The following is a 14,894-nucleotide window of genomic DNA, read 5'->3' as shown; positions in this document are numbered from 1 at the left end:
GGCATCTCTGTAGAGTGGCAGCTTCCTCTGAGGAGTGGAGCTTCCATGGTAGAGTGGCAGCTTCCATTGTAGTGTGAGAGCTTCCACCATGGAGTGGCAGCTTCGACACCCTGTGGATCAGGGTTGGCATATTGATTGGGGTCTTGGAGCTTGGCATCTCCCCTTCTAAACTCAGGTGAAGGTATGTTTTAGGGTTTGTTGCCATAAGGAATAAGGAGCATGTACAAGATTTGGGGTCTCAGTATGCAGGTTCCACATTCCCCTATTACCCACCTTGTCATCATTTGTCAGGGAGAGTTCTTGATGCCCTTCCAGGGTGGGAACATGAGGAGGGGATACGGTACATTGGAGGACCACTATAGGTAATTATAACTAAGAACAATATAAGCAATAAAACAGAATGGGTACAAAGCTGATTGATGCCGAGTATAGAATGTTACCAATCTGGTACACAGAGTGGATAATTGAACAATCTACAATTCATGCTTGACTAATGCTAAAACTACAGGTGTTGCAGTTGATGTTTAACTAGTGCTAAGCAGTGAGAAATGCAAGATTTCAGAGTATGGGGATCCCATTCCTATTACTATCCCTTTCTATATACTATATACTATATACTATATACTATATACTATATACTATATACTATATACTATTCTGACCACTGCCAGCCCATATCAGTACAGTGGATAGGAGGGTAGATTTTGAATCAGAGAAATTTGAGTTTGAATCTTGATGTAGACAATTAGTTACTAGCTGTGTGTGTCTTTGCACGAGTTACTTAATCTCCATCTGCCTCAATTTCCTCATTTTGTAAAATGAGGAATATATATGTAAATATAATATAAAATGACATAATAATCACATCTATCTCAAAAGGTTATTGTGACGATCAAATGAAATCTAATGTATAAGGAGTCTTTGCAAACTTTAAAGCACATACATATGTTATCATCACCTTTTTTTCAAACCCTTACTTTCTGTCTTAAATTTGATACATAAGTATTGGTTCCAAGGCAGACTTAGGAAGAGGTAGGAAATAAATACCTGCTCCATACAAATAGGAGCGTCTTGTTAAATGTTTAATAACTGGCTGGGAAGAGGAAAATGTATCCATGAAGCACATGTCTCAGAATCAATACAGTTTATTGGTTCCAAGAGCATTAAGAACTAGGCAACGGGGATTAAGTGACTTGCCCAGGGTCACACCACTAGGAAGTGTATGAGGCCAGATTTGAACCTAAGACCTACCTGTCTTGAGTCCTGGCTCACTGTCCACTGAGCCACTATTCCCAATCATTATCATGAAGACATTTGTCTTGAGGGAGACAGTGCAGAGCTGAGGTGAAATACAGAATGCCTATTCAGTAGTTCTGAAAACTGTTTCAGGTTCCACTATTTAGGTTTCTAACTTTTGACAAATTAAAACAGTAGTTATAGGTTATAAGTTAAGTCAATGCATAATGTGGGTGTTTTAACATTCCTTTTGTATGTCGACATGGGGCACAACTAGTGAAAATACTTAGGGGGTGGAGATGGGGTGCTGGGTGTGAAAAACAGCAAGGAGGCCAGTGAGTGTCACTGGATAGAAGCTAAGTGGAAGATGGACTAGACTGTGGAGAAGTTTGAGGCAGAGACACTAACCAGAAGGATCTTGCAATGGTCCAATCATCCAAGAGATGATGAGGGTTGGCACCAGGGGAGAGAAGGCAGGGAATAGGAGAGATGTTACAAAGTCAAAAACAACAGGCTTTGGCAACTGATAGGATCTGGAGGTGAGAGTGATGATCTGTGTAGGACACCTATCTTTTGAGGTTTGGTGCCTAGAAGAATGATGGTACCCTTAATTAATAAAGAGACTTAGGAAGAGGTAGGAAATAAATACCTGCTCCATACAAGTAGGAACATCCTGTTAAATGTTTTAACAACTGGCTGGGGAAAAGGAAAATGTATCCATGAAGCACATGTCTTAGAATCAATACAGTTTATTGGTTCCAAGGCAGAAGAGCATTAAGGGCTAGGCAATGGGGGTAAGTGACTTGCCCAGGGTCACACAGCTAGGAAGTGTCTGAGGTCAAATTTGAACCCAGGACCTCTTGTCTCTAGACCTGGCTCTCAATCCATTGAGCCACCCAGCTACCCCTGCTATGAAACACTTCTAATTTTAATGAACACAATTAACATTTAGCACTAAAATAACATTTAACTAACACTTCAATTAACAGCAAAATAAAATTAAATGAGTGATTAATATTTCCTCCATTGTGTCTTAAGTCTAGACAATCAATGAAACAATAAACCGGGACCTCCTTTTTGCAGCATTTGCTGATTTCTGAGGTAAAAATGCTCACACTGAAAATTTAACAATCAGCTCTGGCCCCTATTGTACATAAATTTTCAAACAAGAAACAGGGCCTTTCTTCCATCCATGGACATGAGTCCAAATCTAAATAATAAGTAAATCTTTCCTGAGAAGGCCAGAATTATAACATAACCATCCAAAGAATGTAAGAAAAGGAAGTTCCTCCCTAGCCTAGCCCTTCATAACAGAGGTTGCTCTCCCTCAGAACTTATCCTGGTCCATATTTATTCTGTGGGGCCTGAGCTGAGGGGTGGGTATTGGGGTTAGGTGGGTGGGGATTTAGCAGACAGGGAATGGGTGCAATTCCCCAGTTTCTTGGGTCCAGCAGCGGTTCCTGATATTAGATGAAAAAAATGATAAAACACAATATTTGTGGCACTAGGAAGAAAGAAGCACACTGACCTCACTGGTAGAACTCAGAACTAATATAATCTTGGAAAGTAATATCACATTATAAACTAAAAGTTATAAAACTGTTCATACCCTCTGGGACTCCATTATCCAACTACTGGGATTTCACCCTAAGGATACAATTAAACAGGGGAAAACAGACTGTTTCCATAAAAATATTTGTAGCAGCTTTATTCATAATGGCAAAAAACTGGAGACAACCCATGCGCCCAATGATTGGGGAATTGCTGAACAAACCGTTGAATATGAATCGAATGGAATATTATTGTTTAAAACAATTGGCAAAATTGATGAAGAAATCTAGGAAGATGCATACAAATTGATACCAATTAATCAGACCAAGAATATGTATATATATGTATAATATTATATATGTGTGTTATATAATATATTTTTTAAAATTCACAAAATTGCAACAAAATCTAGAAAAACATGTAGCAGAAAAATTCAAGAGACCTAGGACCAAATAGGCTGCTTTTGATGCTATTTTGCTAAAGTTAATACACACCATAAATGATGGAGTTTTATGCTTAATCACTTTTTATTCTTTTGGGAGGGGATTGGTGCATAGTCACAAAATTTAGAGCAAATTTTAAAAAAAATTATTTGAGGAGACTGGTCTTTTAGTTAAGTTGACCAATCATCAGGCATGTATTAAGTGCTTACTATGTGCCAGGAATTTTGTTGGGGATACTTGTTCAATAATTTTCAGTCATGTCTGACTTTTCATAATCTCTTTTGGGGTTTTCTTAGCAGAGATACTGGAATGATTTGCCATTTCCTTCTCTGGCCCATTTTACAGCTAAGGAAATGGAGGCAAACAGGGTTAAGTGATTCATGTAAGGTCATATAGGTAGTAAATGTCTGAGGGCATATTTGAACTCAGGAATATGAGTCTTCCTGACTCTGGTCCCAGGACTCCATCCACTGATGTGTCTGGTGATGAAAGGAAAGTCTCATGCTCTAGAGATCAATATCATATAGGAATCTGGAATGTAAGATCTATTAGCCAAGGTAAAATAGAAGGTGAAAAATGAAAACACTGACATCATGGGTGTCAGTGAACTTAAACGGATGGGAATGGGTGAATTTAATTTAGGTGATCATTACCTATAACTCCAATGGGCAAGAATCTCTTAGAAGAAGTAGAGTAGCCCTCATAGTCATATATAATATGCCATATCACATAGCATAATATTATAACAAGTCATAATAAAGAGTGAGAAAAGCAGGATTGGGGTATAATTTCAAAAATGACAAAATGATATCTGTTTAAATGCCAGGCAAACTTCATCATCATACAAATCTATGTTCCAACTATTGATGCTGAAGAGTCCAAAGCTGCTCAATTCTATGAAGATCTACAACATCTTCTAAAAGTGACACCAAAAAAAGATGCCACATTCATCATAAGGAATTGGAATGCTAAAGTAGAAAATTCAAAAATGATTGAAAAAATAGGCAAGTTTGACATTGAAGTAGAAAATGAAGAAGGGTAGAGTTTTGCCAAGATAACCTTTTTTTTAACTCTACACATGAACAATTTCAGATGGTCAATATTGAAATCAGATTGATTATATACTGTAGTAAGGGATTTTGCAAGCTGACAGCAAGAGGTTATTACTAATCATAGTGGATAATAATAACACGTATCCTGTATTTTATAGCAACTTCATGTACACATTTAATATCATGTCAGGAGACATGGCAAATGTAATTTTGTATTTTTATGGGATTGTTTCCTACGTATCCCTTATGGAATTTTCACCTTGTTTCCCCATTGTTGTTATATTGTTTTAGGATATGAATGGATGAAACCAGTGATGCATTTAACTATAAGAACTGTGTTAGCTTATGCACCATTGATGTGTTTATGTTTACTTGTATTGTATAAATGTAGAGTTTTGTTTTTTGGTGTTGGCTATAGACTAAGGGCAATGGTTTTATGGATTACAAAAGATTCTAAGATGAAGCAGATGACTATGATAATGAAAGATAAACCAGAGGCAATGGAGCAATGTATGAAAGAGGATGATTTTGAATAATGGTGCTTTAAATTATTTAAAAGATAAAGATATAAATAAGGAAAATAATGAAGGAAATATTAAGAAGATGACCAGATTGGAAAGGGAGGATGCTGTATGTAATAAGACCCAGGCATCATTGTTTCCTCTAAGAAATTTGAAGTACATAAGGTTAAAACTCATAAATTGTTTACTCCTGAGGATTTGGAAAAAATCAAATGTAGAACCATTTGCTTTTCAGATGAACCTAATAAGGTAGTAAAAGAATTTCAGAGGGTGATAGATATATTTGACCTTGATTATTATTTATTAATGAAGGAGTTATTGACAAAGAGAGAAAGGAACCAATTCATAGAGGAAACTAGAAATGATCCATCTTTGACCCCATGGCCACAGGATTTTGAAGGTGTGGATATAAATTCATCCCCTGATTATGCAAGGATGAAACAAGCCAGGAGGTCAATCATGGATTTAATGAAGAGGCATACCAAATGCCCTAATGCTTGGTCCAAATTTGAGAACATTAAACAAAAACAAAATGAATCACCAACGAATTTTTTTAGAGTGAATCACAGATGCTGCTGAAATAATTTTAGGCCTTGATGTGTTAGCGGATGACACAATTGCACACATCAGGAGACTATTTGTAAAAAATGCATGTCCTAAGATAAAGTTATTTTTAAAAAATAATCGCCCAGATTGGGAAAAGATGGGTTTGGAAGAATTAAGTAGAAAAGCATCTTATTTGTACATGGGCAATGATGATAGATATGAAGACAAGGATACAGTAATTGTGGATTTGAAAAAGAAATTAAGAGATGCTGAAAGTAAAGCAAGGGACAGTGAAATAAAGGAAATAAAGGCAGTGGCAGAACTTAGATCTGTGCAACCAAACAACTAGTACAAGCCAAGAGAAAGGAGATGTGGACCTCCATGATGTTTCTTATGTAATCGTGTAGGACATTTTGTTAGGGAATGTAGATTCAGAGGGCAATTTTCTAGGCAACTAAATGGATGTAATAGACAGTATAACAATAATTGGAATAGCAATAATTATCAAAGGAGAAATAATGTTAACAATTGCTAAAATGCTTGCTGTCAGGGAGCTCAAGCACTTGATTTGAACACTATGCAAGAGTGGGTAAAATCAGGAGCAACACCCAAATGCAGTAAAGTAGTTAGTGGGAATAAGGGTGATCTGAAAAAAGGGGTATGTTCATTATGAAGATGTACCCAGAGTTCTAAAATATTTGAAGACTCAAGGGAAAATGGAGATAAGGTTAATGAATTTATAAATAATGTGATTGAAAAAAAGGATAATGTAATTTGTGTTAATAATTGTGAGGAAAAAGAAAATTGTAATGTAAAATTAGTGGAAAATTCTAGTGATTGTGAAATAGAGGAAAATAATGAAGAATGTAACTTGGATAAAGATAATGTGATTGTAAATGAGAACAATGTTAGCAAAGTAGAGATTATAAAGACCAATGAGAATAGTGAAAAAGCTGATGATGGTGTTAAAGATGTTAAATCCTGGGGATATCATGCAATTCAAGCAGATGTGAATTTGTATGGACAGGAAATAACTGAGCTTTGTACTGATGTTACTGTGCTAGCACCAGTGTTGGAAACATTTCAACCACCAAATAGTACAGAACCATATACGTCTGTAACTATTGGAGACAAGATTTATGATCTTTGGTTGATACTGGAGCCAGAAAATCAGTTTTGCAAAGTTTTCCTAAGAATTGTAGAGCTGTTGGTATAATGGAAATAATAGGTGCTACTGGTAAACCACAGAGAGTAGCAAAATTATAACCAAAAACTTTAGGCCCATTATCTGTGGAGCATGTATTTCTGCATGCCAGACTGTCCAATGAATCTTTTAGGTAGAGATTTATTATGTAAATTAAGGGCAACAATCTAATGTACTGATACTGGTGATATCTCATTACATCTACCAGAAGAACCTCTGAAAGCTTTTCCATTGCTGTTCTTAAATTCAGTCAGTACAAAGGGTGACTTAGATTCAATCAATATAATACCTGAGGATATCCCTGAAGATCTTTGGTCAAAGTCTTCCACAGATGTAGGTCTATTGAAATCAGCTACTCCAGTAAGGGTGAGGACTAAGGAAGGACCAGTTTCTTGTATATTTCAATATCCCTTTACTAAAGAAGCAATTGAGGGTATAAGATCAATCATTGAATCCCTAATCCAACAAGGGATCATAATACCTTCCTTCTCGGATCAGAATGGCAAAGTTGTACATCATTTTATACAGGATCTAAGAGCAGTTACTGATTATGTAATCAAGACTCATCCTGTTGTACCAATTCCAGCTGCTATAATTTCTTCCATTCCAAGTCAAGCAAGATATTTCACTGTGGTATATTTATGCTCTGCTTTTTTCTCAATTCCAATTCATTAGAATTCTCAAAAGGTCTTTGCTTTTACCTGGGAAAAAGCTAAGTAGACGTGGACTCGTTTGCCACAGGGATTTACCAATTCACCGAGCCAATTTTCACAAATTCTGAATAGAGATCTGAAAACTATAACATTCAAAAAAAGTAAATTGGTGCGTTTTGGGGATGAGATTCTTCTTGCATCCCCAAATGCTATGGTGTGTCTGAGGTATAGCAAGATTCTTTTATTAGAATTATATAAACATGGGCATAAAATCTCCAAGGCAAAATTACAATGGGTTTTGCCTCAAGTGCAATATCTTGGTTTTGTGTTATCAGAGGGTTCAAGAAGTATCACACAGAAAAGAACAGCAGACATCCAGAAACTGAGTGCTCCTAAGACCAAAAAGAAACTCAGAGCTGTTCTTGGAACAACTGGTTTCTGTAGACAATGGATACCTGGATATAGTGAACTAACAAAATGTTTAACAGATTTAACCAGGAATACAGAACCAGAACCTCTGAAACTAAAGCTTGAACATCTGCAAGCCTTAAGTAAGCTTAAAGAAGCCATTTTATCTGCTCCATCTTTGGGTATCCTAGGCTATACAAAACCATTCCAAGTTTTTGTTAATGAAACTAAAGGTATTGCTTCTAGGGTACTGACACAGATATTAGGACAAAGTTATTGTCAAATGGATGTTATAGTTGTCAGCTTGATCCAATAGCTGCAGGTACAGTTCCTTATTTAAGGGGTGTAGCAGCCACTGCAGTATTAGTCCAGAAGTCAGCAGATTTAGTTTTGTGATGTCCATTGACTATTGTCCACATCAAATAGAAGCATTAATGAGGAAATTTCATATTCAAGTTTATTCAGATCAATGAATTTCTAAGTTTGAAATTATTCTTCTGGGTAGTGAGAACATCCAGTTGAGGAGGTGTAGTGTATTAAATCCAGCTACACTTCTTCCTGATTTGCCAAAGAATGGTGAACCATTATATGAGTGTGTAGAAGTAGTAGATCTAGTGGATATGATGCATTTGAAAGACACTTTTATTGAAAATCCAGACTTGGTGTTATTCATGGATGGTTCTTCATATTTGTGTAATGGAATTCAGTGTACTCGTGCTGCAGTGGTCACAAAATTTGAGACACTGTGGTATGGCTCATTAGCTAGCATCATTATTGCTCAAGGAGCAGAGTTGGTGGAATTGAAGCAAATATGTCTTCTAGCTGATGTTAAAAGTGCAAATATTTATACAGACTCTCATTGTGCATTTTCAGCATGTCATGCAACAGGGAAGATCTGGAAACAATGAGGTTTTAATACTGCATTGGGAAAACCAATTGCACATGCAGAAATAATAACTGAGTTGTTGAATGCTATCCAGAAACCTAAACAGCTAGCGGTGATCCATTGCAGAAGTCATACTTGTGACAGAGATTCAGTCTCCAAAGGAAATCATAGAGCTGATATAACTGCTAAGTTTGCAGCCTGGAATGCTTCAGTGTATGTAATGAATTTGTCAACTATTGAGTATGATGATTTAGAAAGAACTTATATAGACCCAGAAATTCAGAACCGGAAGGAGAAATTTGGAGCAAGGAAAGAACATGGAATATGGATTGCAAACACTGGAAAACTGCTGTTAACAAAAGATTTATATACCTACTTGTGTCAAGCCATTCACACAAAAGGTCATTTTGGTACTTAAGCTGTAGTAGACTCTGTAAAAAGGCAATGGGTAGTACCGGGAATAAGGACTGTTGCAAATAAGATCTGTACTAGTTGTTCTGTTTGCCAAAAATTCAATCAAGGTGCATTCAGAAAGAAAGGTTTGGGTAGTAGACCTTTGGCATCTTCTCCATTTGAGAGTTTGCAAATTGATTACATCAGCATGCCAAAAGCTGGAAGATATAAGTTTTGTCTTTTAATTGTGGATAGATTAACAAAATGGTCAGAAGCTTTTCCATCTAATACTAATACTGCTAGCTTTGTGGTGAAAGTGTTACTTAAGGAAATTGTTCCTAGGTTTGGTATACCAATTACCATAGATTCTGATAAAGGATCTCATTTTACACAAAATGTCCTGAAAAGAATCTATGAGAATATAGGAATAACACCTAAATATCATGTTCCTTATCATCCACAAAGTTCAGGTCAAGTGGAGCATGTGAATAGAGAACTGAAGACTATGGTGGGGAAAAGTTGTGCTGAAACTCATCTAAAATGGCCAGCTATTCTTACTATAGCTTTGTTTTACCTATGTACAAGATCAAGAGCAGACTTACACATATCATCTTATGAGATGCTCTTTGAACATGCTCCATTGCAGGCAAAAACTTGTAAGGCTGTTTATACATCTCTCTTGGGAGGAGATTGTCAACTTGCTTCATATTTAAGTGCATTACAACAGTGGCTTAGAGAACTGCATGATATGGGAGTATTGATCCAATCTGGTCCATTGGATTATTCTCTTCATAATTTTCAACCAGGTCATATGGTGTATGAGAAAAATTTTGCAAAAACATCAGCAACTCAAGAGAGTTGGGTAGGTCCTTATACAATTGTGTTAGTTTCACCATCTTCTGTGAAAGTATTAGGAAAAGATTCATGGTATCATTGCTCACATATTAAATTAGCTCATGGAATTAATAATGAAAATGTAGAAATTGTTGAAATTGTTGAATGAAGAAGAGTTCGTGGAAAGTTGAGATCATTAGTCAAATAGAGTCTGCAGTCAAAAAGATCAATAAGGAGTGGACCATTCCAGTGGAAGAGGACATTCAGATGGAAAAGGACATTGCAGTTGAAGAGGAGGATTCAGAAAATTGATTGACATCGTAAAAAGACTGACTCATAAATATTAAGCAGATAAAGACTTTGAAGGGAATTTTCAATGAAGAGCATCAAGTGATTGATGGACTACTGGTTCTAAGGAATCTAGGTAATGTAACAAAACATAACACAACACGACACGACACGACACGACACGACACGACACGACATAACATAACATAACATAACATAACATATTCATAGGCATTCACCAATACATTTTACTACCATGAATTTTGGAGAGGACGAATTCTTCAAACAAGTTGAGAAGTGAAGAAAAATCTGAAGCTTTGGTAAGTATATTGTATGCAACAGTAACACAACAGTAACACAACAGTAACATTGGCATAACACTAACAAAACAACATAACATAGCATGAATAACAACATAACAAAAATATATACACAAAAAAAAACATGGTTAGGTTACATTGATTCACTAGTTGAATGAGTGCAACAATGTATAGCTAGATACTAACAATGTTATAGTTAGTTATAAAGTAATTAGTTACTAACAAAGATAGCTACTTAGTTTAGAATAGTAATAGTATATGTAGGTGAGATTAATTTTGGGAGATTTTATTAAAATAGAGCTGTAGTGAGATAGATTAGAGTTTAAGGTTGATAAGATAAAGTAAGATACTGAACTACACTACAAAATACATTACAACACACATAACAACATACATCACATAGCACATGACACATAATATCACATATGCAAAAATGTAAATACATATGTAAATGGTGTGTATTATAATTAGGATTGTAGAATTAATTGTATTATAGTGTATGCATGCATATATGTAACATATGTGTAAATATGAAGTATATGTGTATATATCATATGTATTATATGTATATAGTGTATGTATTATATATGTAAAACTTATGTAAATAGATAATATTTACTAAGTTCTTAACATAGAATAAGGTTATGTTCAATTTTAATCTATTATTAAATGTATTTTGCATAAGTAAGTTTGATGGTTTGGTTAATTTTTTTTTTGTAAAACTTATGTAATGTACTTATTGTATTTTTTCAAAAAATTTGTCTAAGTTTGCTGTTTATGCATTGCAGTCATAGTAGAATTTTCTGTATTAGTTGATAAGAGTAGTATTTTATGATTTTAATGTTTTGCATGAATTTGTATTTGTATTTTGATTTTGATGCTATTTGCTTGTTTTACTTTTGCATATTTTTGAACTGTATTTTGAACTTTGTAATTGTTCATTGTATACTTTCCCTTTTCCTTTCCTTGATTAAATCCCTAGAATAGGATAGTATTAGATAGGATAAGATAGTTGAGTGTAGGCTGTTTATTATTTTGGGTAGAAATTTTAGTTTAAGGAAAATATAAGTATGTTAGTGCACAAATGCCAAAATAGCAATTTCAATACAATTTTGGCTTTGTGCAAAGGGGGCACTGTAGTATGGGATTTTGCAAGCTGACAGCAAGAGATCCTGGAGACCAACATTCCACACAACTTGCAGAGGCTGGGGAACTGAAAACACACAGGCAGTTGCTGAACATAATTGTCCTCTAGCAGTCAGGAAAGCCCAGAGGGTTTCTGTTTGGTATTTCTGGGGTGGACCCAGAGAGCTAATGATTCCCTCTTCTTTGATTTTATTGACATTCTGCCTGTTTCAGCCTGTTACTGCTACAGAGAAGTGGATTTCAACAATGCTGGTGACTTACTTCTGGGATTACCGCTTGAATCAAAGAGGACTCCTATGCTATGAGATTCTTTGGCCCTGGCCCTGTTCCTATAAAAACCTCTAATCTTAATGACTACTTTAAGAATTTAGTTAGAATAATTATATAAGTTATAAAGGTGTTTTTCTTTGTTTGGGTTAAGAGTTAGTTATTCTCCATTTCCCTTTTTCCTTTACCCTTTAGATGAATAAACCTGTTATTTTATATATCTTTTTAGTTTTGAACCCTTAATTATCCCTTACTAAACCCTCCCTTATTACAATACTTTGCAACCAAAGTTGTATAAGCTCTATAAAGTTATTATAAACAAGACCTGGAACTCACAGTGGCTCAGATCATGAATTTCTTACTGCAAAATTTAGACTTAAATTGAAGAAAGTCGGGAAAACCATCAGACTCATATACATATGACTTAAATAACATCTCTTATGAGTATGAAGTGGAGGTGATAAATAGATTGAAGAGATTAGATATGTTAGATAGTGTCTGAAGAACTGTGGATGAAGGTTTGCAATATTGTGTAGGAGGTAGCAACAAAAAAAAAAACATCCCAAAGAAAAAGAAGAACAGGAAAGCAAAGTGACTTTCTCATGGGGCTTTACAAACAGTTGAGGAAAGAAGAAAAGTGCAAGGGAAAGGGAAAAGGGAAAGATATACCTAGCTGAATGCAGAATTCCAGAGAATAGCAAGGGGAGATAAGAAGGTTTTCTTAAATAAATAATGCAGTGAAAAAGATAATAACAATAATATGGGATAATATTACAATATTATAACATATATATACAATAAATAACAATTAAATGGGAAAGACAAGAGATCTCTTCAAGGAAATTAGAGATATCAAGTGAATATTTCATGTAAAAACAAGCACGATAAAAGATAAAAATAGTAGGGACTTAACAGAAGCAGGAGAGATTAAAAAGAGGTGGGAAAATATATAGAAGTTCTATGCAAGAAAGATCTAATATCACTGATAACCATGATGGTGTGGTTACTGTTGTAGAGTCATACATTCTAGAGAACAAAGTCAAAAAGACTTTAGGAAGCATTATTAACAAAGCTAGTGGAGGTAATGGAATTCCAGCTGAGCTATGTAAAATCCTAAAAGATGATGCCAATAAAAGTGTTATACTCAATATGCTGATGAATTTGGAAAACTTAATAGTGGCCACTGGATTGGAAAAGATCAGTTTATGTCCTAATCCTAAATGGCAAGGCCAAAGAATGTTAAAATTACCAATTAGTTGTGCTGATTTCACATGATTGCAATGTTATGCTTAAGATTCTGCAAGCTAGGCTTCAGAAATATATGAACTGAGAATTTCCAAAAGAGAAAGCTGATTTTCAGAGGCAGTGGGACTAGAGACTGAATTACCAACATTCATTGGATTTGGAGAAAGCAAGGGAGTTCCAGAAAGCATCTACTTCTGCTTCATAAAGCCTATAATGGCATGGATCACAACAAAATGTTGCAAGATGGGAGTACCAGGTAATCTTACTAGTTCCCTGAGGAAGCTGTGTTTGAGTCAAGAAGCAATAGTTAGAATTGAACATAGAACAAACTGATCAATTTAAGATTAGGAAAGGAACACAACAAGATTGTATATTATCACCTTGTTTATTTAACTAATATGCAGAGTACATCATATGAAATGCCAGACTAGGTGAATCAAAAGCCAGAATTAAGGTTGTTGGGAGAAATATAGACAGTATCAGATATAAAGACAATATCACTCTAGGGGCAGAGAGTAAAGAAGAATTAAGAAGCCTTTTAATGAGGGTGAAATAGAATGTAAAAGTTGCTTGAAGCTTACCATTTAAAAAAAAAACATACAACTAAAACCATTGCAGCTGGTCCCATCACTTCCTGCCAGATAGAGGGAGAAGAAACGGAAGCCCAGTGAGATTTTATATTCTTGGTCTCAGATATCATTGCAGATAGTGATTTCAGCCACAAAACTAGAAGATCCTTGTTCCTTGAAAGGAAAGCCATGGCAAATCTGGTTAGTGTACCAAGGTGTAGAGACATCACCTTGCTGACAAAATTCTGTATAGTCAAAGCTATGATTTTTCCAGTAATATGACTATGAAAGATGGATTATGAAGAAAGCTGAGCACCCTGGAACTGATGCTTTCAAATTGTGATACTGGAGAAGATTTTGAGAGTCCTTTGGGCAGCAGACATTGAATTAGTGTAAATCTTGAAATTTCTCAGACTTGTGAATGTTAAAAATTTCCCCATTGGGGAATTCTCAATTGGAACAATTCTCTACTGGGAACATTCCACATTTGGATGTGAGACCTCTACTTGGATCAGAAATGGGAGGACCTCTGCTCCACCCATACTTGGGACTGCTTTGGGGGAGAGAACTCCTTGCTAAACAATGAGGGTACTTGGGCCCATACTTATAGTGAGGCAAAATATTGAAGCTGAAATTTATGTCCTAATCCTAAAGAAGGGCAATGCCAAAGAATGTTCAAATTATCAAACTATTGTGTTCATTTCACATGCCAGCGATGTTATGCTTAAGATTCTGTGAGCTAGGCTTCAGCAATATGTGCACTGAGAATTGCCAGAAAAGAAGGCTGATGCTGGGAAAGACTGACAAAGGTTGAGATGAATATATAGTGCCATGGAAGCAATGAGCATGAACTTGGACAGACTTGGAGAGATAGTGGAGGACAGAATGGTCCAGTAGGCTACAATCCAAAGGGTCACAAAGATTCAGATATAACTGAACAACAACAGCGTTTTTCATCATGGGTCCTTTAGAACAGTCTTGTATCATTATATTGTTTAGAGTACCTAAGTCTTTCACAGTTGGTCATCATACAATATTGCTGTCACTGTACAATGTTCTCCTGACTTTGCTCACTTCACTTTGCATCAATTTATATATCTTCCTAGGTTTTTCTGAAGCTATCCACCTCATCATTTCTTATAGCACAATAGTATTCCATCACAATCATATACCACAACTTGTTCAGCCATTTCCCAATTGATGAGCATTCTCTCAGTTTTCAGACTTTTGCTACCACAAAAAGAGCTGCTCTCAGTATTTTTGTACATAAGGCCTTTCCCCTCTTTCTTTTATCTCTTTGGGAAAGAGACCTAGTAGTGGTATTATTAGGTT

At 35.6% G+C, this 14,894-nt stretch overlaps 1 long non-coding RNA gene across 7 annotated transcripts in view; it reads left to right on the top strand.

Annotated features, from left to right (window-relative positions):
- LOC103098813 (uncharacterized) overlaps positions 1-14,894 on the top strand; it is a 97,960-nt gene that overhangs the window by 28,593 nt on the left and 54,473 nt on the right. Inside the window, exon 4 of one of the 7 annotated variants that reach the window (XR_008913722.1) lies at positions 4,057-11,966. The exons of the other annotated variants lie outside the window; for them this stretch is intronic. This is a non-coding gene — a long non-coding RNA (uncharacterized LOC103098813). Of the gene's footprint in view, positions 1-4,056; positions 11,967-14,894 lie in introns of those variants that run through there. 7 annotated transcript variants of the gene reach the window in all.

This window comes from Monodelphis domestica, chromosome 7 (assembly GCF_027887165.1).
Source record: "Monodelphis domestica isolate mMonDom1 chromosome 7, mMonDom1.pri, whole genome shotgun sequence".
NCBI classification, from domain to species: Eukaryota; Metazoa; Chordata; class Mammalia; order Didelphimorphia; family Didelphidae; genus Monodelphis; species Monodelphis domestica.
Note: the sequence above shows the minus strand (reverse complement) of the source record. Positions and strands in the feature narration are given on the sequence as shown.